The 25,112-nt window shown below is 36.2% G+C and overlaps 1 protein-coding gene across 4 annotated transcripts in view; it reads right to left on the minus strand.

The window, feature by feature from the left end:
• Positions 1-25,112, minus strand: part of PPARG (peroxisome proliferator activated receptor gamma) — a 142,266-nt gene that overhangs the window by 94,533 nt on the left and 22,621 nt on the right. For all 4 annotated transcript variants that reach the window (XM_079794990.1, XM_079794992.1, XM_079794993.1 and 1 more), the window contains exon 2: positions 20,104-20,177. The gene's annotated coding sequence lies outside the window, so the exon portion shown is untranslated. The remainder of the gene's footprint in view (positions 1-20,103; positions 20,178-25,112) is intronic.

Raw genomic sequence — 25,112 nt, forward strand, 5'->3', positions numbered from 1 at the left:
AAACTCTCAGAACCTAAGAATATATTTGTGAATCCCCAAGAATTTGTGGATCCCAGTTTGAGTAAGAGATGGTCTCTTCTAGGTCTAAAATTTCATCGTTCTAAGAAAATGGATATTTATTTTCTAGAGTACTTCTAATGAATCATACTCTACACATGGGCTCATTAAACTGAGATTTGGGAGAGAATACAAGGAATTCCACAGCATCAAAGCATCCAGAAAAATTATTTCGTCAGAACAGAGACAGCTTCTCTGTTACTGATTTTGGCAATGAAAGGCTGATAGAAAGCATTTCCTTAGGCTCAAATAAAGTGATTCTTTTGATATATGGAAGAAGTATGTAAAAACATGAGTTAAAAAGTGAAAGACGAACAATAAAAAGGCAAAAAGAAAATAGCCCAATTAAAAAATGGGCCAAGAAGTTGAATAGACATTTCTCCAATGACATATAGATGTATGCACATGAAAAGATGTTGCACATCATTAGTTATTAGAGAAATCAAATCAAAACCACAATAGGACACTTCTTCACAACTGCTAGGATGGCTATAGTATGATCTCACTTACATGAAATAACTGGAATAGGCAAATTCATAGAGATAGAAAGTAGAAAAGAGACAACCACAGGCTGAAGGGTGGGTGATCAGGAGATGTTGTTTAATGGGCACAGAATTCTTGTTTGGGGTGATGAAAAAATTTTGGATATAGACAGGGCTGATGGTTGAACAACATTGTAAATGTAATTATGTCACTGAATTGTATGCTTAAAAATAATTAAAATGGCAAATTTTATGTTACAAATATTTTATCACAAAAAAAAATAAAGAAGATATAGCTTGTTATTTACTGGTTGGGCATCTGAATTGCTAACCTGTTAATGATCTAATAAAGGTATAAAATACACAACACATTCTTTTAATAGGCAAACTTGTTCTACAATAAAGGATCTCAAGAATTAGAAGTAATAAGTGTATTACTAATCATCTAGTCTATCTGTTTATTTTGGAATTATAGAGTTCCCTGTAGCTGGTTCAGGCCTATCAAGCAGTACAAACTTTAATTTTATGGCTCAAGTTAAATATTAATCATCCTTAGTGATGAATGTTAAAGGCCTGAAGGATCAATGAAAACAGTTGAACTACAAATCTAAATATTCTGATTTCTTATTATTCTTTTTATCCCCTTCAAGTGGACGGGATAATAAGTGATTAAATGACTATCAGACTCAAGGACAGAGTACGATTGTTCTACAAATTAGGTCCTAAGAGCAGAATTTAACACTATTTATTTCAATTTTTACCTTATAGTACACAGGCTTTACAAGGGAAAACAAAGCTTTGCCAATGACATTTAGATACTAAAGAATTATTACTATTATTAAAATTTTGTTGTTGTTGTTGATTTCAGAGAGGAAGGGAGAGGGAGAGAAAGACAGAAACACCGATGATGAGAGAGAATCATTGATTGGCTGCCTCTTGCGCACCCTACACCGGGGATCAAGCCTGCAACCCAGGCATGTGGCCTGACCAGGAATCGAACTGTGACCTCCTGGTTCATAGATCTACACTCAACTACTGAGCCATGCCAGCCAGGCAAGAATTCTTTTATTTAATATACTAGAGGCTCGTTGCATGAAGATTCGTGCAAGAATAGGCCTTCCTTCCCCTGGCTTTGCGCCTGGGCCGCCCAGGAGCCTGCAAGTCCTCGCTCCCAGCTGGAGCACCGCTCCTGTAGCTCCCTCCGTCCCCCTCCCCCTCATAGCAGGTGCCCCACCCCGCCCAGCTGCTCTGCACCTGCATATGCAAATTAACCAGCCATCTTTGCTGGGTTAATTTGCATACACATTCCTGATTGGCTGTGGGCGTAGCGGAGGTATGGTCAATTTACATGTTTGTCTATTATTAGGTAAGATAAGATTTGCTTTGTTTTTCAACTTGATGAGTAATTCTAATAGAAGCAAATGGCAGTTGTGGCTGAAAAACCTTGGGATTTTAACACCTCTTTTGTGAAATGACTATGTTTCAAAGGACTTTCCGAAATGTAACTCAACTGTACTGGGGAACATGTATCACTCTTTCTACCTCTTCAGACTTTGGGTCTCAGCCTTTCTCAGCAGGGCCAAAAAAGTATTCATGCCAGCTGTCATCTTACATTCTCTGCTGTGGTCTTCATTCACTTTTTATTTGGGCTCCTGACTGTCTTTAAAACAAACCTTGCCAAGTTAAGTTGAAAGAGACAATGTTTTTAGCTTTTTCTCTGGCTGTTTGGAATTAAGCCCCTGACAGGAGAAAGGTGACATCTATTCATAATAAATATTCTGTTCTTCGGGCTTCTCTTTTCTGGACTCAGTACCAAATGCCCAGAGGCCAGGCTCTCAAATTATCTAAATATAAACAAAATGCTTGTTTCCTGACTGAGACCTCATCTGCCAAGATTCCACTCAGACTACTGATTTATAGGTGGTTCTAACTTTCTAAGTGCAGAAGATTGTAAAAGAATTGTGACACCGCCTATGGTCAGGCTAACAGAATAGCTAAAATAAAATCAACAGCAGCCCGAAGAGGAAGAAGCAAATTGGACTAAACAATCAGCTTCCTTTTTTTACCACTTGATTTTTTTCACCCTACCTCTCATTTTAAATTATAAAATAACCTATTTTGACATAACTTATATGTATGTATATCATAGTAAATTTGTCATTTTTAAAAAAATAATTCTGCGAAGTGCATATTTTGAAAAAAATAGGCAAAATACTTAAAATTGAATGAACTTTTAAGGGACAAATATAAAATCATTCACCTTCAAGTCCATATGTTCACAGGATGGCTGATTCCCTAAGACATGCTACTAGCTGGACTCAAAACCCAGAATAACTGCTGTTTCCACTGAACATTCAGCTTTTGCATACTTGGTTGTCCTGCCCAATATTTTACTTTCTACCTAACAATCAAACAGCCACTTATTAAAATTTGCATTTTCATGTATCCCATGTAAAAGAATACTCTCTGTACCTCAGGGAAAGAGAAGACAATCTACAAGTTGAAGCTTAGTAATGAAAGAGAAACAAAGACATCTTCCAATGGCCAGACCACTGAAGATAAAGTAGGCTAACAGTGAAATGTCAACTCCGGCTCTAATTCCGCATCAGAAAGATGAGAAGAATCAGTGACTCACCGAATAGCAAGAGGGAAAATTGATAATATTCGGGAAGTAGTATAGAGTATACAAAAACCTGTATTTGGAAATATATTCCTGCAGTTAATTTTCCCATTTAAGAACACTAACCAGAGATGTCTTTGTTGATTTTGTTACAGCTGTAATTTTTCCATTGTATGAAGCATTAAAGTTATAAATTGGTTTGTTGTTTGAGTGGTCTGGAAAAAATATATTCTGTATTACTAGACTGTTGTAAATTTAAATCTACTTCCTCTAATTCTCAGCTCATTTTGGCAGAATACTTCTAACTAAAAGTGTAATAAACTATATTGTCATCCTACAGGGTTTTTTACAACTCCTTCTACCATATTTAGGGGTGTGGGGGAGGTAGCAAGAACCTATAAGGAAGTAAATGGTATTATGGTGACATTTTGTAACCTTTAGCTAGCCCAGAAACAACTGAAATCATGTGTTTAAGATGGGAAGTGTTACTAAATTTGGAAGGACTTTGTGGCTTTATTTTTTCTTACACCAGCATCACTAAATTTGTTCATAAACAGATTTCTGTGGTTTTTTTCTAAATCATTTTCCCTCCGTAATATAAAACACAATTCCTCTTCATAAAGGAAATATGCTTGGAAATATTCAAATTAAAAATAGATGGGAAACTAGAATACTACAAATTTTAAGTTACTACAAAATATATTTTTGAAAATTCCTAGGATTTCCAATTAAATGTCCATTAATTTCCCAAGTTTAGTTCCCTTTTTATAAAGAAAATCAACATTGCAACCAAATTAAAAAAACAATTAAAGTTATATAAAAACAAGGCACTACATGAATAGTGACTAACCACACAATTAACATGTCCCTGAATTGTCATGGAAAAGACTGAGACGAGAGATTAAAGAGGAGAAAAAGAATGGGAAGAGTACTATTCAAAGCCTCCTTATTGGTGACATTTTATTTTGTGATTCAACTTACATCAATCAATATTTATTGAGTAGTATTATGTATCAAGCGTTATGCTGGATGCTAAGGATACATCAGAAAATAGAATATAGTTCCTTGCTTTCAAGATGGTTTACAATTAGTAATACATTCAGACATTTTAATACTTTTTAATAAGGGGAAAAAAGGATATATCCAGAAACTCTGACTTGTAGACTTAAATTCTAAAAATTTCCTTTGTATCTCTAATTTTAGTTATCATACAAGTTCCTTTGATATATAAAACTATATTATTGCCATAATCTATGAATGCTTAGAAAATTAAGTATTGGAAGGGTCCTTAAAGATCAATTCATCTAATCTAACCTAATTTGTCTAATGTATGGGAAAACAGAGGCTGGAAGAGAGAAAGTGACTTGATTAAGGACACTTAAACTGCCACATCTATATTTTTATGTGCTTTCTTCCAACTTTGGAAGTATCATTATAATTAATGCTTTTATAAACCTATGCTTGACTGACTCCTTTCTCATTTACCTTTCCTTGTTCTCCACTGGGACAATCATCACATTAACTTCATTACCCTTTCTTCCAAACTTAGTGGAAGCAGTCTTTCCTTAGAGGGTCTGTCTCTTTTTAAATGTCTAATCTGAGACCTCACCCCTACAATATTTCCTCCTTCACCACTGACTTGCACTCTTCCTTACTCTACTTGATTCAACTGCTCCAGTAGAATTGTCCTATTCACTGCCCAAATCCTCAGTGGTCTAAAGTCATTCCCTCCTTCATTCACAAAAGATGGAAAACTACCTATTACCTTCTAAGCTCCCTGATATATCCATTCGTACCACTACACTTAAGCTGTAATATTAAACTGTGATCTCCTCCTTGCAACTGTGAATGGCCTTATTCCTTTTTCTATTCTGACTTTTCATTGTCATTTTACATATTTCAGTTTTTGAAAAAAGTAATCTCGGAAGTCAGAAGGACTTCAGTTTAAATCCAGATTCCACTTCATAGTAGCAAATTATTTAATCACTAGAGGCCCAGTGCATGATTGAATCATGCACATGTAGGGTCCCCTACACGCTTTCGCTGTTGATCGTGGGGGAGCTGGGTGCCTGTCCGCTGGTGCCGGAGCAGACAGGCACCCAGCTCCCCTGCTTTTGATGGTCCGCGGCGGGACGTGAGCTCGCTGCCCCAGAGGCCCCTTCTGTTCCGCAGCACAGCCATGGCGCAGACGCTGAGCTTGCGCCACCGCTGGCGACTCGAGCTCAGCGTCCCGCTGGCCCAATCAGCTACCCCGGCCACCCTGAGTCCTGCCCCCTGCGCCTCCCGCTGGCCCAATCGTGGGCGTAGCAGAGTGATGGTAATTTACATATTACCATTTTATTAGGTAGGATGCTAAACTTCATTCACCTGTGAAATAGGGATAATCATAATTCCCAGTTTACAGGGCTATTGGGAGGATTAAATAAGATTATATATGTAAAGTTATTATAATGGCAGGTACACAAGAGGTGATAGGTGTTTTCCTTTTCCTCTTCTTTTTTTAAAAAAAAATTTTTTATTGATTTCAGAGAGGAAGGGAGGAGGCGAGAGAGATAGAAACATCAATGATGAGGGAGAATCACCGATCAGCTGCCTCCTGCACACCCCCTACTGGGGATCAAGCCCACAACCCAGGCATGTGCCCTTGAATGGAATTGGATCCGGGACCCTTCAGTCCATAGGCTGAAGCTCTATCCACTGAGCAAAACCAACTAGGGCTCCTTTTCCTCTTCTTAAAACTCTTCTCATCTGGCATCAATGATACTACTTTTTCTACTCTCTCATCTTCCTTTTTTTTAATTGAAATATATTTGACATATAACATCATATAAATTTAAGGTGTACAACATGTTAATTTGATATACTTATATACTACTAGAGGCCTGGTGCACGAATTCGTGTGCCAGTGGGGTCCCTCAGCCTGGCCTTCAGGATCAGGCTGAAACCAGCTCTCCATCATCCCCCGAGGTGTCCCTGATTGCAAGAGGGCACAGGCCAGGCCAAGGGACCCCTCCGGTGCACGATCGGGGCCAGGGAGGGACGCAGGAGGTTGGCCAGCCGGGGAGGGACAGCAGGAAGACTCAAGGGCATGTCTGGCCCATCTTACCCAGTCCCAATCAGCCAGACCCCAGCAGCAAGCTAACCTACCGGTTGGAGCACCTGCCCCCTGGTGGTCAGGGCAAGTCATAGTGACTGGTCGACCGGTTGACTGTCTGCCCCCTGGTGGTCAGGTGTATGTCATAGCGAGCAGTTGAGTGGCCTTAGCATATCATTAGTATATTACGCTTTGATTGGTTGAACAGCCGACCTGCCGACCGGACACTTAGCATATTAGGCTTTTATTATATAGGATAATATAATTGCCACTATAGCATATTTAGTCCCTCAATCATATTGCATAAGTATCATTTCCATCATATGATCCAGAAATTCCACTCTGGGTATATCTTCAAAGGAAATGAAAACAGGATATGCACTCCCATGTTTACTGCATCACTATTCTCAATAGCCAAGACACAGAAACAACCTAGTTGCCCATAGACAGACAAATAAAGAAGATGTGGTATACGTATATAAACACACAATGGAATATTATTTAGCCATGAGAAGGAAGGACACTCTGCCATTTGGAACAACATGATGAACCTTGAACACATCATGCTAAGTGAGATAAGTCAAAAGAGAATGTCAAGTACTTTATTATCTCACTTATATGTGAAATCTAAAAAAGCCAAACTTGTAAAATAAATCTATCTATATATATAAAAGCCTGATATGCAAAGTGTCCCCTTGGGAGTTTGACCGACTGGGAGTTTGATCGCTCACTATGACGTGTGCTGACCACCAGAGGGCGGCGCGGAATGGAGGAAGGCCCCGGCCGGCAGCTGGCAGCTGAGGAAGGGGAGCCCCCGGCCAGCAGCCAGCAGCCAGCAGCCGGCAGCCGGCAGCCGGCAGCCGGCAGCCGCTAGGGACCCTACCCATGCATGAATTTTGTGCACTGGGCCTTTAGTAAAAAGTAAAATTAAAAAGTCAAATTTGTAAAAACAGAGTAAACTGTCATTACCAGGGATAAGGGGACAGGACAAATGCTGTTTAAGGGTACATACAAACTTTCAACAGGTAATAAATAAGTTCTAGAGATCTAATGCACAATAATATCTATAATAATAAAAGTGTAATGTGCTAATTAGACTGGACGTCCTTCCGGACAACCTTCCGGATGAAACTGGGGCTGCGAGGAAAGCCCGGGTCCCAGTTGCCAGAGGGAAGCTGGTGCCAGGAGCCAGAAGCAGGGGGAAGGAAGACTTACTCTTGCACGAATTTCATGCATTGGGCCTCTAGTTGTATTATAATTATCAAACTTGCTAAGATATTAGAACTTAAGTATTCCAACCACTAAAAGAAACAATTAATAAAATGTAAAGGCAACCTACAGAATGGGATAAAATTTTTGCAAAGTATCTATTGGATAAGGGGTTAATATCCAAAATATATAAAGTACTCATACAACTCAATAACAACAACAATCACTCCCCCCCCCCAAAAAAAAATCCATTTAAAAAACAGACAGAGGAACTAAATAGACATTTTCCCAAAGAAGACACCCAATGGCCAACAGGTACATGTAAAGTAGCTCATCACTAATCATTAGGGAAATGCAAATAAAAACCACAATGAGATATCACCTAACACATGTTAGGACGCCTATCATTAAGAAGATTAGAGCCCTAACCGGTTTGGCTCAGTGGATAGAGCGTCAGCCTGTGGACTGAAAGGTCCCAGGTTCAATTCCGGTCAAGGGCATGTGCCTTGGTTGCGGGCACATCCCCAGTAGGGAGTGTGCAGGAGGCAGCTGATCGATGTTTCTCTCTCATCGATGTTTCTAAATTTTATATATATATATATATATATATATATATATATATATATATATATATATATTAGAAATAACAAGTGAAGGCCTGATGAGGGGATGGGGTGGGGATAAGAGTGGTCAATAGGGGGAAAAAGGGGAGGGGGACATCTGTAATACTTTCAACAATAAAGATAAATTTTTAAAAAAGAAGACAATAGATAACAAGGATGTGGGAAAAAGGGAACCCTTGTGTATTGTTGGTGGAAATGTAAATTGGTTTAGCCCCTATGGAATAAAATATGGAGGTTCCTCAAAATATTAAAAATAGATCTATCTTCCTCTTTTAAACTTTACCTTTGTGTTGTTTCTTAAGACTTTAGCTTTCAACACATTCTTTACTCTATGCTAACTGGGCCCAAATCAACATGTCTAGTTCTGACCTCTGAATCAAGGTGTGGTCCCATATCTTCACATCTCTCTGGGATATTTCTACTGAGATATTCCACCTTCACTTCAAATTCAACAAGTCTGAAATAAAACTCAACTTTCTTCTCCAAAAAGAGTCTCTCTTCCATATTTCTTTTTTTATATTTCTTTTAAAATCCTCTATCACTCTACATTGACCAAAAGTTCATTTTTATTCTTCGTTTTCTTTCACCCTCTTTGTTTTATTCAGTCACCAAATAAGTTATCAAAATATCTCTTTCACTTGCCCATTCCAAACAGAGCTGCTTTTATCATACCACTTCCTACCCCCAATTCTTCAAGTTCTCCAATGCCTCCTAGACAAAGTCCACATTCCACATGGACTTTGTATCCAAAGTTAGCCCTTGTCCTCTCCTTATGTTATTGTGCCACTGATTGTAGAATATAATGTGCCCATCGATATCTTGAAATTCTTTCCCCATGATGTTCCTCATGTTTAAAACTTTCATCTTCTTCTTTCTCATGTATTCATATCTTTACTTTCAGGGTTCAGCTCAAGTACAACCATTCATCAAACAACTGCTGACTATTCCAGCTCTTTACGTGTGTCTTCTATGAACTTTTACTACATATTTTTCCTCAGTGACACATTGCCCTGCTCTATTATTTAATTATTTCATGTGGTGTGTGTATTGTCTTTGTCTTTGAGACAAGACTGTGATCAAGAATATCTCATAATTCTATTTTGTCTAGAACACTGCTGGATATATAAAAGTAGCTCAATACGTATTTATTTAATAAATAACATATACAAATAGGAGCAAAAGAAATCTCAGTATAAATAACTATTATAGTCCTTTACTTGACTTACAAGCCCTGCTTCAAATGATATAGGAAGTTGAAAACCCATAATCAGTCTGTAAACTGAATATTTGTCATCCTAAAATTATGGAAGTAAGAAGTAGCTAATAAGGTACCTATGTGCTTTTATGGATTCATTTTCAACATTTGATAAAAGGCCCATGCAAAGGTTAAATTTACAAAATTTTAAATACATATTATATCATGGAAACTCTTAATATAATTCCATTTTGTACCAGGCTTTGCATCTTTAGTTGGTAAATTTAAAATAATATTTAGGCAAGACTGCTATTAATACTATGCTTAATTAGTAGAAATAAAAGTATATCTGAATCATTTGATTTCAATAGCATTTATAGTTTTATTACTTTCATAATATTTGCTAGAAATTGTATTAAGTACTAGGGATACCCAGAAAACAGTCTCTGTTCTTAAGAAGCTCACTCCATAAACTATAAAAATCAACAACAATATGATGATTGGCACATTCCAGTCATGAACCCAATGCTGTGAGAGGAACACTGAGCAGTGTGGTTTGGCTTAACCATAATATTTGTGATAGTAAATAGATGGAGGCTGACCACAAAGTCTCTAATGCTCCCTGAAAGAGGGGTAAAATGTAAACATAGTGTGTTTTAGAAAGATAACTCTGCCAACTGGGAGGACAAACTGAAAATGGTAGACTGCTGAGTCAGAGGACAATCTCTAATAACTCAAGTGAGGAATACAGAAAATCTGAACTAAAAAAAAAAAAAATGGAAATAAACTGGTTAAAAAAACAAATTTATAGTAGCAGCAATCAGTAGGTTCATATATAAAAAGATCTTTTCCCCCACCACTTTTGGCACCAGAGATCAGAAATGTACAAATAAATTACTTGTCTTAGACTCTTGCTGTTGCTATTACTTTTATTCCAAAGTCTGGTGGGTAAAAACAGTTACTCCATAAATTGAGAACACAAGTGGGCAACATTTTTTTTTTAACTTTCATGTATCACTAAGGATGAAAGTCAAGTCACTCGACCACATTCTAGCCATCATTCATCCCAGGTCAGTTACTCTTTAAAAAGGACTGGAACTTAAAGGAAGTTAGTCTACTTTGTCAGACACAGAGGCATTACATTTTTAAAAGTGTGATTACTTCCACTTAGTACTTTCTCTGGTGAATATGTGATCTGTTACATCTCACCCTTTTCATGTTGGTGCATAAAATAAATTTAAAAAATGAACTAACATATACAATGAAGGAATTTAATGTTTTTCCTGAATAAGGTATTGTATAGTTGCAGAAATTCTTTGAACTTATCACATAGGTAAGAATTTAAGCAAATTATATTTCTTATTGTGTGTAAATACATTATTGTGAAACTGAAATAACTAAATGCATAAATATCTAATTAACTTCAACAAATGGCTTGCTACAGATTGGGTCTCAATAGGAAGCTACCCAGGTATGTTCTTATATAATCCTTGAAGTACTCAAAACACATAATCACTATTAAAAAAATTAATGGCAGTAGGTCAATAAGGCAAAAAACAATTCAGCTCTGCTTTAATTGGTAATAACAAAGTAGAGTCTAAGGAATAAAGATGTACATTTTCTAAAGCAATAAATAAATAAATCTATATATATAAAAAGCCAGAGATAGGAACGCTGTAACGATCTGAACCACTGGTCGCTAGATGCCCACTGAAGCCAGCAAATGGCCCAATTGGGGGTGGGGCTGGCCGGCCAACCTCCCGTAGCCCCTCCCCCCAGCTGCTGGCCCCCAATAGGCCCCCTCACTCCATTTGGGGGTGGTCCAGCCGGCATACCACCCACAGCCCCTCCCCACGGCCAGCCCCGCCCCCAACCAGCCCCACCCCCAATCGGGAGCAGGGCCCACGGGCCAATCGCCCATGGCCCCTCCCCCCCAGCTGGCCTGGCCCTGATTGGGCCCCAATTGGGGCAGGCTGGCCAGCTAACCTCCATCGTCTCCTCCTCCTGACAGACCCGGCCCTAATCTGCCCCGATCAGGGCCAGCCCAGCCAGGCCCCACCCATGCATGAATTCATGCACTGGGCCTCTTGTAGATAATAAATAAATAAATAAATATTCAAGACCGTGTTCCAACAACACATGTTCAAAAAAAGATTAGTATGTCCTAGAAAACAAGCAATCCTTTGGGCAAAATATTATACTCAGCATGATGGAACAGCTTTCACTCAAATCCCACCCTCTTAAAGAATGACTTGGGCCTGGCCTGTGTCTCAGAGACTGAGCATTAACTTTTGATTCCTAGTCAGGGAACATGCCCGGATTAAGGGCTCGATCCCCAGTAGGGGACATGCAGGAGGCAGCTGATCAATTATTCCCTCTCATCAGTGATGGTTCTATCTCTCTTTCCCTCTCCTTCCCTCTCTGAAATCAACACACACACACACACACACACACATATATATACACACACATACATACATATATATGTGTATACATACATATACACATATATATGTATGTGTGTGTGTGTGTGTGTGTATATATATATATATATATATATATATATATATATATATATATATATATATATATATACTAGAGGCCCGGTGCACGAAATTCGTGCACAGGAGGGGGGTTACCTCAGCCCAGCCTGCACCCTCTCCAATCCAGGACCCCTGGAGGATGTCCGATTGCCGGTTTAGGACCGATCCTGGGGATCAGGCCTAAACCAGCAGTCAGACATCCCTCTCACAATCTGGGACCGCTGGCTCCTAATCGCTCACCTGCCTGCCTACCTGGTCACCCCTAACTGCCCCCTCCTGCCAGCCTGATCGCCCTCACTGCCTCTGTGTGCTGGCCTGATCGCCTAACTGCCCCCTCTGCCAGCCTGGTCACCCCTAACTGCCCTCCCCATCGGCCTGGTCACCCCTTACTGCCCCCCCTGCCAGCTTGGTTGCCCCCAACTGCCCCCCTCTGCTGACTTGGTTGCCCCTAACTGCCCCCCCTTGCCAGCCTGTTCGCCACCAGTCTAGTCGCCCCTCACTGCCCCTCCCCCCCCCCCCGCCAGCCTAATCGCCCCCAACTGTCCCCCCTGCTGGCCTGGTCGCCCCCAACTACCCCTCGCCTACCTGGTCACCCCTAACTGCCCCCCCACCGGCCTAGTCACCTCTTATTGCCCCCTCCTGCCGGCCTGGTCACCCCCAATTTCTCCCCTCTGCTGGCCTGGTCACCCCTCACAGCCCCAGCACCCCCACCGGCCTGGTCACCCCACACAGCCTGCTGTTCAGTTGTTTGGTTGTCCCTCACTAACCCCCCTGCCGACCTGGTCATAGGTAGCCATCTTGTGAGGGTGTGATGGTCAATTTGCATATTACCTCTTTATTATATAGGATAACTAGTCTATATATATATATATATATTTTTTTTAATTGCAGAAATGAAGTGAGAGGGAGAGAGAGATAGAAACATCAATGATGAGAGAGAATCATTGATTGGCTGTCTCCTGTACGTCCCCCTCTGGGGATCAAGCCCCCAATCCCGGCACATGCCCCTGACCGGAATCAAACCGGGGACTCTTCAGTCTGCAGGCCGATGCTCTATCCACTGAGGCAACTCGGCCAGGGCAATAAAAATATATTTTAAAAAGAAAAGAATGGCTTGGATTGATCAGTGAGTAGAATACTGTTAAGGGTGTACTGGTGACTTTTAGCTTGAGTGGGAGACAATAAATTAATTGTCCTCCGTATATTTTGATGTCTTCATTTAGAAAAGATAAAAATTAAAGGCAATATTGTAGTAATCCCTTAAAGATATATAATTCTGTAAAATTTTTCTACACCCTTTGTATATTTCATCTTTGATTCTCACAATAAATATCTTAACAGATAAGGAAATTGATAATTATTATAATACTTCTTGAGTAATACTCCTGATATTTCCAGTGAAAGTAACAAAAAATATTTTGTGGTTTATTAGTCATGGCATATTTCTCTGTGTTTTTTTTTTCAAAATAAATTGCTAAAAAAATTAGATCTTGTCAACTGTATTTATATTTCAGTGGTTACTTCTGTACACAAAAGTGCTCTCAATTTTATGACACTATCTGGAAGAGGTTCAACAACACGTTGTTAATACTCCTACAAAATAATTTTAAAGCTCCATGGGAATTTAGATTTGCACAAGTTATTAGGATGTGACCTTTCCCTTAGATTTCTTATTTTAGGATTGACTTAACATGGTATTTCCCCAGTGGGAGCTGTTGTACTTCCTTCGCAGATAAGAAAAATAGTAATCACAAATTATAGTGAGTAAACTTAGGGAAACATATATTTCTATGATGCTGATGAAACTAAAATCTTAAGACCACAGTACGTATTCCTTGGGTTTGAGAGGAAAGCCATGTGGCTTACTAATAAAAGAAAACAAAAGTTATGCCATTATGGCATTTCCCTGAAATTTATTCCTAATTGTTTCTAGTCACAGCTAACAAGTCTTATGACTTTTAAAGATTATTAAAGAATTTACGTCACTAAATTTCCTATATCCTGTCTACTGGAAGTATAAAAGGTTAAAAATATAAAACTTTTAATAATTTAAATGATTTCAGATCACAGGATCTGGACTGAAAGACAAGGAATTCAGGAAGGTAAAGAGAAAAAAAACTAAAATAACATGAAAGAGATCATAGTTGCTTCACTTATGTTGCATGGAATAATAGTGGCTTTCAATTATTAATCTCGTACTATATGATATAGTGGTAGAATTTATGCACATTATATTTGTAACATATAAGTTATTGGAGATATTCAAAGAATTAGGCATGCTATAGCTAGGACTATAGAGCTCATTATTAGCAATTTTTTAAAAATGCAAACAAGCCCTAACTGGTTTGGCTCAGTGGATAGAGCGTCGGCCTGTGGACTGAAGGGTCCCAGGTTCGATTCCCGTCAAGGGCATGTACCTTGGTTGCGGGCACATCCCCAGCAGGGGGTGTGCAGGAGGCAGCTGATCAATGTTTCCCTCTCATCAATGTTTCTAACTCTCTATCCCTCTCCCTTCCTCTCTGTAAAAAAAATCAATAAGATATAAAAAAAATGCAAACAAAATTGTGGAAGGGGAGATAATGAAGATATGTACATTTTTTCTAACTAGTCTAACTAGGTGCCAAAATCAATAATTTTACATAGTGCTAGCTAATGAAAACATTAAAATTAAGAAATTATGAAAGGATTTAAATTATTTTTCTCTTATGAGAATGAAAGTGTGGAATATAAATGAAAATTAAGTAATCACCAAAATTTTTTGTATCCTCTTATCAGACATACTTGTACATTAGGCTTTATTACTACTTTGAGAACACTGCTTTATTTAAATTATTACTCAAAAATCTTAAATAATCAAACCTCTCCCCCTACCATGCATTCTACAGTTTAACAAATTGCTAATTCATAGTTTCTATATCACAGAAATTTTTCTTTTAGGCTTAATTTTTAGGAATTAATCCTCTACATTTTATAATTGTGAACGATATTTTTAAGTAAAGATAGTGCCCAATGTGATGGACTTATACATTTTTCCAGAAAATATTATGTAGTTTAGACACAGCTATGTTTTAAAACATTGTTTTTGAATCGAAAGAGATTTGAAAGTTATTTAAGAGATTAGAAGTCACTAAGAGATTAGAGGTTGTTTGTCGAATCCCTTAATTTTATAGACATTGAGGGTCAGGGATAGCAATGTATTCACTTTCTCAAACACTACATAGACTTATAAAAATATGTGTGTATATATATGTATTCAGAACTGGAAGGTAACTTGTAGAAATTAAAATAGTTCGGATAAGGATGTTAAGATTATAGATAATTTCTTTCTTTAAAATTCTCTTTATTGTTATTACATTTCTTATTTAATATTAAAAAATACAATACACTGTACTAAAGCTGTTATTTCTATTTCATGTCATTAACTGTAACTTAATCCCCAAATGAAAGTTTAGAATTTAAAAAATGACAATTACCCATAATCTTTTCCTACTTATTGTGTAAGTACATTTAACCACATAATTTTGTATCTTCAAATTTTCTGTTTTATCTTTATTCTAAAATCAATATTCCCCTCAAATATTTAAATCACAAATTAAAACATTTAATATTAAAAAAACTGGATTGTATACAATGCTCTGGACATCCTATTTTGTTTAAGCTGTATTTTTAAAGCAATCATTCCTTTCTAACAACTAGCAAGGTGTGGACTTAAAGGCCATGAGACACCCACAGCACAGTCTTTACATTTTATTTAAATTTGACACAACCTTAGGAAATAATCTACAACTTCCTTGCAATTAAGTAGGTCTTTTCACCCAACACCTAAACCATCAAAAATCCCATATTTTTCTGATATCTAAGTAATTGGTGAAACTCCTCTCTACTTTCATCTCACTGTAACACATACAAATCCTTGGCTAAAAAATGATATATTTAAATAAATAGGGATCATGTATGCTTTGGAAATAAGTTTTTATTCATTTTGCTACTAATATATCCTCAGAGTAATTTGAAATGTCATAAAAACAAATAATGCAAGAGTAGTATAGTTGCTTAAACTCTTTGACATAGAAACTTCTCTTTCAGCAATTTAGCTAAAGAAAATAATTTTTTTAAAAGTGAAATATGTGCATGAAGATATTCACTATATGTAATGGTATTAGAATAAATAGTAATCGTATAGTAATAAAAAACTAAAAACTACCTAAAACTGGCTTAGTAAATTATGTGATATCACTAAGATGAACTATTATGCTGCCATTATGACAAATTTGAAAGCCAAGTGGACACAAAGATTTAAATGATCTAACAGTGAAAGAAGCAAAAATGCTACATGTACTATAATTGTCAGTTAGCAAAAAATGTAAACATGCTAACAAGAACTGTAAGAAGCTAAGCAGAAGTAGTTTAAATCGCTTAAAGCCACTTAGCATTTCATTTTTCATGCCTATACACTTAAAATTCAGACCAAATACTCATTTTCAGATGCCAAAGTACATACCTGCCTGTACAAGAGATTGCTCTTTTGATTTTAAGAAGTAGTAGTTTATATGTGATTAAGTGTGGGTTTTTTTTAATTTAAAAAAAATATTTTCACAAGTTTTCGGTAATAAAAATGTCTTAAAGGAATTTAATGTAAAATGAGACAAATCCAATGGCCAAAATTCAAAAGCAAAGTCATTTTGTTCTAGTTCCTAATCTTATTTCTAAATGTATCACCTACCTGCTTCCCAGGTTTTAAAAGTAAACGTTATCTATGTTCTAATCCTGAAGCCCTGAATTCATACATAGCAGTATAGGTAGGCTGAGAGTCCATTTACAGAGAGCAAGACTGAACTTGGCATGTAAGCACATACAGAAAATGATAAAGATCGTTGTGTCCTATTAGTAATTTACAGAATAGTGATTTGCTCCACCCAGTACACCTATAATTGAATTCTTCAGCCATAAAATCACTGGGACCAAACAAGTTCAGATATCTTTTATCTAAACTCTTTTTTCTCCCTTACCATCAGTTAACATATTCTTATGGGGTTTTTCTTCTTTTTATAGATTCATTTGTCTTAGTTATAAATTAACTCCACAAATAACTCTCCCAACCACCCCAGCTCTACCGTTTCCTGTGTACCAGGTTTCTTTTTATTCGCACAATTTATGATATAGGAGCCATTTAAACTGCCAGTTGAAAAATGATGTCCGGGGAATCATCTCTAGATTAAAAACATATATATTCCTAAGGATAAATGTCCACAGGCAGAGATTCTCCTCATAACTGGGCACCCTAGCAAAGAAGCGAAATGTAACTGCTGAAGACTTCTGTTGTTTCTTTTTTGCTCAAAAAAAAAAAATGTGGTAAAATATACCTAACAAAAATTTACCATCTTAATCATTTTTAAATGTACAGTTCTGTGGCATTAAGTACGTTCCCAATGTTTTGTAACCATCACCACTATCCAGCTCCAGAACTTTTCCATCTTCCCAAACTATACTCATCAAACATTAACTCCCCAACCCCCTCCCCAACACACCCCTGGTAGCCACCATTCTACTTTCTGTCTCTATGAATTTGACTACTCTAGCTACAACTTCTGTTGTTCTTGTTTCACCTAAAACCTATGAAATAGTGTGATTTACTAAATTGGTTGAACACACAAGAGACTGGCAAAAAATCTGGGGAAGAATTCCTAATACTTAGCATTTCATTTTTCATGCCCAAACCCTTAAAATTCAAACCAAATACTCATTTTCAGATGCCAAAGTACATACTTGCCACTTACTTCATCTTTCAAGAGCTTGGTCTTTGGATTTAAAGTGGCTGTAGGTTTTTCTAAACTTAAACTGATTTTCTAAGCAAACTTAATGTTGCTATTGATTTCCTTTAAGAATCAAAGTTCTCTCAGTACTACTTGTACTCACTGAATTCCCAGACATTTTACCTAAAAGTTAATATGATATTCTCTCATCTTCACTATTTAAATATAAGACTACTAATTCTAAGTTCTTGTTCAAATGCTGTCTTGGGTAGTGAAGACCGGTGGATCAAGAGATTATTAATGAGATCTAAATACTTTCACAGTTTTGGTTTGAACATTCAAATCAGACCCTGCTTATCACCAACTGAAAACTTTGCTAAGAGGTGGTTCCCAAGGAGGCAGAGTCTTGTGGAATTTCCCCACTCATAGGTTTTCCAGGAGACCAGAAGTAACTGGCTGAGGTATTAAGTGGAGATCAAACTTGTGGGGGTAAGGATGGCAGTCTATGGACAGGATTAAGAAACACAGCTCAAAGGATACTCTTTATGAAAACAATGCCCCTGCTCCTCCCTGTTCTAAGATTGGTAAACAAACAGAAACTCACTCTATAAATCAGTGAAAATCTAATTTAAGAATTATTATTTAGTGACTCCAATATTATTTTTAAAGAATTTTTTATTTGGAAATAATTTGAGGCTTACAGAAAAGTTGCCAAGATAGTAGAGTTCCCATGTACCCTTCATCTAGCTTCCTCTACTGTTACATTACATATTACGACCATAGTACAGTGATCAAAACTAATACATTAACACTGGCACAATACTATAAGTTACTTTGCTTAGATGTCACCAGTTTTTTTCCATTAATGTCCTTTCTCAGTTCCAGGACCCAATCTAGGATCCCACATTACATTTGTTTCATGTCTCCTAATTCTCCTTCAAATCTGTGGTAGTTCCTCAGTCTTTTTTTTAAAAAAAACAGCTTTATTGAGGTATAAGGGATATATAAGATACTGCACGTATGTAATGTACAGTTCTTCCGCCTATACTTGTCTTTATGCTCCTGACACTGTTAAAGAATGCTGGTCAGGCCCGGCTGGTGTGGCTCAGTGGTTGAGCATCAACCTATGAACCAGGAGGTCATGGTTCAGATTCCCAGTCAGGGCACATGCCTGGGTTGCAGGCTCAATCCCCAGTGTGGGTCCTGCAGGAGTTAGTCAATTGATGAGTCTCTCTCATCATTTATGTTTCTATCTCTCTTTCCCTCTCCCTTCCTCTCTGAAATCAATAAAAATATATTCTTTAAATTTTTCTGAAAAAAGAAAAATGAATGCTAGTTAGGTATTTTATAGAATGTCTCTCCATTTAGGTTTGTCTAAGGATTTTCTCATGATTCAGTTGAAGTTATGGATTTTTAAAAAATATGTTTTTATTGATATCAGAGAGGAAGGGAGAGGGAGAGAAAGAGATAGAAACATCAATGATGAAAGAGAATCATTGATTGTCTGCCTCCTGCACACCCTCTACTGGGGATCAAGCCTGCAACCTGGGCATGTGCCCTTGACCAGAATCGAACCTGGGACCCTTCAGTCTGCAGGCTGATGCTCTACCCACTCAGTCAAACCAGCTAGGACGAGGTTATGGATTTTTTTTAGAAGAATAACAAAGGCATGACGTGCCCTTTTCAGAGCTCAATATATCTTATTAATGCAATATTAACCTTAATCACTTGGTTAAGGTGATGTCTGCCAGGACTCCCCACTGTAAAGACACTATTTTTCCCTTTGTAGTTAATAAATATTTGGGGGGAGATACTTTGAGGTTATGCACATACTCGGTTTCACCTTACACTTGAACCAATTTGAGTACTCATCTTGCCTGGAGCAATTATTACTGTGGTTCTTTAGTGGCAATTTTCTATTTCCCATATTCCTTTTATGTTTACTAATTTAAATTCCTCTGTAAGGAAAAGTTCTCTTTCCATTTCTGTATTTATTCAGCATTTATTTATATCAGTATGGAATCATGAATATATAAATATTTTACATGGGAGAGCTATAATCTAATTCAATAGTTATTTATTTTATTGTTCAAATTATTCCAGCTTTGACCTTTGGGAGCTGGAACTGGAGTATTGGATATGGGGTACTTTCTTCTTTGTGACCAAAAATCATGGTTGCATGGCCTATAGGGAACCAGGCAAAATATTTTAATTTTTATCTTTATTTAATTATAAGTATCACAGGAACCTAAAATAATATACTTGTACTTGAGACTTATTTCTAAGGATATAAGTTATTTCTCAACTTCTATGTCACTTTCTTATCTTTGTTTTGTCTTAGACAAATAAATTTCTGTGCTCTCCCTCAACCGACTTGTAAATTATAAAGTAGAAAGTATTCTGATAGTCAAAATAAAAGCCCTGTAAGAAATTTTACAACAAAATACTGTGAAGACTTTTCATGTTATTTTTTTAAAAAAATGTATTCTTTAGATCATTTAGTATAATAAATTCTGAGTTTACTTACTGTTAAAGGATGACTCTTGTTTGAGAAAATGGCCTTCTTGTATATCTGTGGTTTAGAATTGGCTCTTTTCAAACCTAAACAATTAAAAAGTAAGAAGAATTTTAATATACACACAATATTCAAATTTTTTAGACAATCAGGTTGCCAAAGTATACAACTACAAATACATTTTATTTTTTCTGTTGGATTTCATTCTGAATGTTTGCTTTCCCTGAGCTTGGTTTTGTATCCTCTACAAGTAACCAACAGCTATTGACTCGTAAATCATGCAGGGCTGTAGAATCTTTCCGTAGAGACATATATTAGATTCATTTCACCTACTTTCTGAGTTCTGTCATTAATCATGAGCTAAGGTCATGTATCTTATCCAACTTTTACATCATATTAATAATGACATTTACCTTATTGTATGGACTTAAGAAAACCTTATCTTAAAAGGATTAATGACCTCAAACGATAGATGTTTGATAAAAGTTATACACAGCGAAGATATTTATTAAAATATAATCTCATTCTAGGTGGCACATGGTTGTTAAGCCTAAGGTAAAGTACAGTGATGTGTCACCACTACTTAGGGATAGTAGATTCAGGACATTCCACGTGAAGCTGATTTTTAAAGGGAAGACCCAGAGAGCACATTATCTGAGTAAAAGTGCTGAAGGTCTTAGGACACATATCCTTGCTCTTATGAAGGGCTCAGGGATCCTAGAATAGTTGTACATTCCCTAATGACAAAACAGCATCTACTGCCAAAAACCTTATCATCAGGGCCTTAATAGACCCAATATCCAGATTCAATTTTCTGCACAGTCTAACTTACAAAAAATTATAATTTTTTCTTTTAAAATTCTGCACCTTTCCAATTGGAATTTGCAAAAACTATGCGTTATTCATATAAGACATTAAAGTAGTGGGTCATGAATATAAAATCTTTCCCCTTTTTGTATTTCTAATATGAAAGGATAGAAACTATAGCCAGTATATGTTGATTATTTGTTTCTCTAACATTGTTTAGCACTTTTGTTTGGAAATGGAAAACCTCTTAATGTAGAATCAACATCAATAATAAGGTGACAATTCGTTTTCAGAATGGGACATGTTCTTTTATAAAGAGCTAATTTGCCAGTGTTTTAGACCTACATGTTTTGTTTTCTGACTAACTGCTTACCTGTATCATGGCAATTTATATAAGTACTCTCTAATTTGTTGTCAAAACAAAAGCAGTATCCACACCAAAACTCTTCATGATATATAACATGTATAAGACATGAGAAACAAAAAATATAATGGATTACCACTTTGACTTTTTTTTTTACATGTAAGTCAACTAAAGGGCTTAAATATGTGAAAACAATAAGAAAAACATTAATAAAAATAATCTGAACAAAATCTTTATCTGAAAAATTAAAGAATGCTAACTACAGGTTAAGATCATTACAATAGCTTTCCTTCATACTCGTCTCAATTTTCCTTTGAAATACATATGAATTCATTAAGAAGTAATGAAACTAAAAAAGGAAGAAAGTAAAGATTTTGGGAACTTCTATCTATTTCTAGCTTGTAGCCCTAAGAGTTGAATCAAACAGAAAACTGGCCAGCTCCTGTGACTTTCAGAGGCAGGTAAATTCTTTCCCAAAACTCTCTCCAACAACTAAGATCTATAATTTCCTTTCTGTATCCATTCAGTATTGCATTGTACCATAGAAGGTATAGTTTCCAGACATAAGTTTTATTTTATATATATTATATTTTATCACATTTATATTTATATTTATATATATTTTAGTTCAAGTATATTTTATTTTATAAATATAAACTTTATTATTTATAATATTCATATGAATAAAATATAAGTATATGTGTTAATTGTAATTTAAAAGTTATGTAATTATTAATATAAAGTATATTAATATTTATTACATTATTCATTTTATAAATAAATATACTAAAATACTATAAAATTATACTATGAAATATAGCATTAATTTTAATATAGGGCAGAAACAAGATCTATTCTGGAGGCAATAAATATCAAGGACTACAGTTTTTCCATGTCCTCCATCTGGCCAATTCAGATTGGGTTATATTTAGTAAATTATAAATTATTCTACTCACCCCTATAAGACAGAGAATGAGGCTGTGAAGATAGCAGACAAGCCCCTCACATTTCAACAGAACCCACATAAGGTAGGGGCTCTTCATATCTACTCATCCAACTTTTTAATATCAGAATAAGATTTTTACCAGAGTTTAAGCAGATACTAATACAGCAAAAGGGCAATTTACTCAGTCTAGTTTATCCAAAATGGTATAAATGGTAAAAGTTGATGTAAGAAATTTTTAAAAAATCAACAATGGAAACAACTGAAAACTTATCAAAGAATTACTTCCCCAAAAAGCTCTGGGCCTAGATAATTTTATAGATTTTTTTTCCAAAAGTTTAAGGAAGAGATAATTTTCTTGCTATATAAACTGTTTGAGTAGAAAAAATTACAGTGACCAAATTAATTTTTCAAAAGTAGTATAATATTGATATTAAAAACAAGAACAAAGAGAAAAATACTAATACCATGTAATTAGTTAATATTATAAATAAAATGATAATCAACAAACTCAACAGTATACTAAAAGAATAAATCACCATAATCAATTTACATTTATTTCAGAAAGGCAAAGGCAATTTAATATTAGAAAACCTATTAAAGTAATGGTCAGAGCAGTAGTCAAATTTTGAAAAGAAAACATGATTATTTAAAAAATGCAAAATAACCCTCAAAATTCAATATCCATTCTTGACACTATTTCTTTAAAAAAACCAATAAACTTTAATAACAAGAATATTTGTTTCAAACTTAATTGTGAAATACTATAGCAGCATTTCCCCAAATGTGTTCTACAGATAAGTAGTTCCTTGAGATTTTTCCAACAAAAAAAGCTTCCACTATAAAATATATTTGCATATGTTGTTCATCTTTGGAGATTAATAAAGTACATTAATATTGTCTATAGTCTGTAAGCCCTAAATTAAAAACACACACAGTATCAACAATAACAATCTGCTTAACTGTTTAACTCACTCCTTCTCAAACTTATTTGAACATTTGTTTCTTCACTTTCCATTATTTCATTCCTCAACCCACTTTACTATGATTTGTCACCTATCTTTTTACTGAAAGTCAAGCAAAAGTAACAAGTTAGCTCCTTCTTGCTAAAGCCATTTAACTTTTCTTGATTTTCATTCTATTTATCCAGTGGTGCACTGGTAAAGGTTCAACAATGGCTCTCCTTGTAGGGAAAAACACTCTGATTTATAGTGTTTGCCAATATCTGTGGTTATAACATGATTGATTTCAGGTCACCAATATAACGTCACTGAGAACAGAATGGGAAAGAGCTGTAGTTGCACACAACAGTCTACAGTATCTACACAATACAGATACAATCAACATGAACACCTTAAAAGTGTGAAATAATTAGGAAGTGATGCAATTGGTGTGTTCAATACTTCTGTTTTTAAGACCACTTGTTAAATTGAAAGTGTATACCGTTTAATTTTTAATAATGGCTGTGGATAACAATCAGCTCACAAAAATCCTAAAAATTTCACAATTGACTTCTACAAGCCAGTCTGAGCTGGCTCCAGCACACCACTGTCTCTGCCTCTGCAGCATTTGACATTTCGACCATCCTCTACCATTGAAACTACCTCCTCCCTTCCCCAGAGACCAGTGTCTCTGAATTCTTACCCTACCGTAGCACTGCTCTTTTTGTCTCTTTTCTTGGTACCTCTTCTTTCTGAGACCTTCTATTTTATGTGTTCTGCAAGTTCCTTCTTGGTCTCACTGTCACCCATAAACACTGGATAGTAGCTTCCAAATCTTCTTCTCTAACTACAACTCTTCTCCCAAGAGTTCTAAATCTGTTTTTCCATGTTTCTTTTGAACACCCCTACCTGAGGTTCTTCAGGAACCTCAAACTCAACATCACCCAAACTGACTTCTCCCTCTGAAGAAGGAAAGAAACACAATTCAACACATAATTGGAGCACCCCTTGTTCCCTGCAAGATGAAAAGAAATGCGTTCTCTACTTGTCTTTTAAAGTACAATAAAGGAGATTCAATTTATAACCACAACTAACCCTTCATCTTCTTTCTCCAAATATTTTCCCCCTTTTCTTCAATTTTTTTTCACACACCATACTCTCCAAAGTATCTCCTTCATTAAAGCCTTCCCAACTAAACACTTTCCCCCTTCTCAGCCCAGTAATTTAATCATCTCTCCTTCCTCCCCAGCACTTTATTATGTATATCAACTTAAATCTCTTCCAGCTTTTCATGTTCAGTCCCTTTCCACTCACTCACCAATACTTTGTCACAAAAATCTAGAAGCTGACCTTGTAAGACCAACTTTTCTAAAGGGAAGGGAAGGGAAGGACAGGGAAGGGGGTGTTGTATTGTCAAATGGAAATTCTCTTAGGTAGACTGGGGAAATTGAAAGTATATGAATATTCCCAAACGACTAATTTTTATCCCATCAAACGAAATACATGGATCTACTACTTCCCTCCCCTCCCCAAAATTACTGATAGATTCCATTAGCGGCCATACTCAATTACAGCCTTCCCTAGATTTTTTGTAATGGTCATACAAAATTTGCTATTAAATGACCTCTATATCCTGGGATGACAAAATAAAATTATTTCATTTTAGTTTAAGAGTAATCTAAGAGAGAAAGAAAAATAGAAATAAAGAATCTCCTAACAGTGGTTGGTTTTAAGTGGTGGTGGAGTTACTCAATATAAATTGAACATTTGGTGATCTAATATTATCAAGTTGCTCATCACTTATAAGACACATAAACAGATTTGCAGTAAACCAGAACAACTAAAAGTTTAGATATAATTCATGGCTACACCTGAATATGGTAATTCTTGTGTAGATCTAATTGTCAAGTGTGGAATGGTGGTGGTGGGGTGTAGAGATCTCATTCTCTGTCAGGTTAAATACTGG

This window comes from Cnephaeus nilssonii, assembly GCF_951640355.1.
Source record: "Cnephaeus nilssonii genome assembly, chromosome: 17".
NCBI classification, from domain to species: domain Eukaryota; kingdom Metazoa; phylum Chordata; class Mammalia; order Chiroptera; family Vespertilionidae; genus Cnephaeus; species Cnephaeus nilssonii.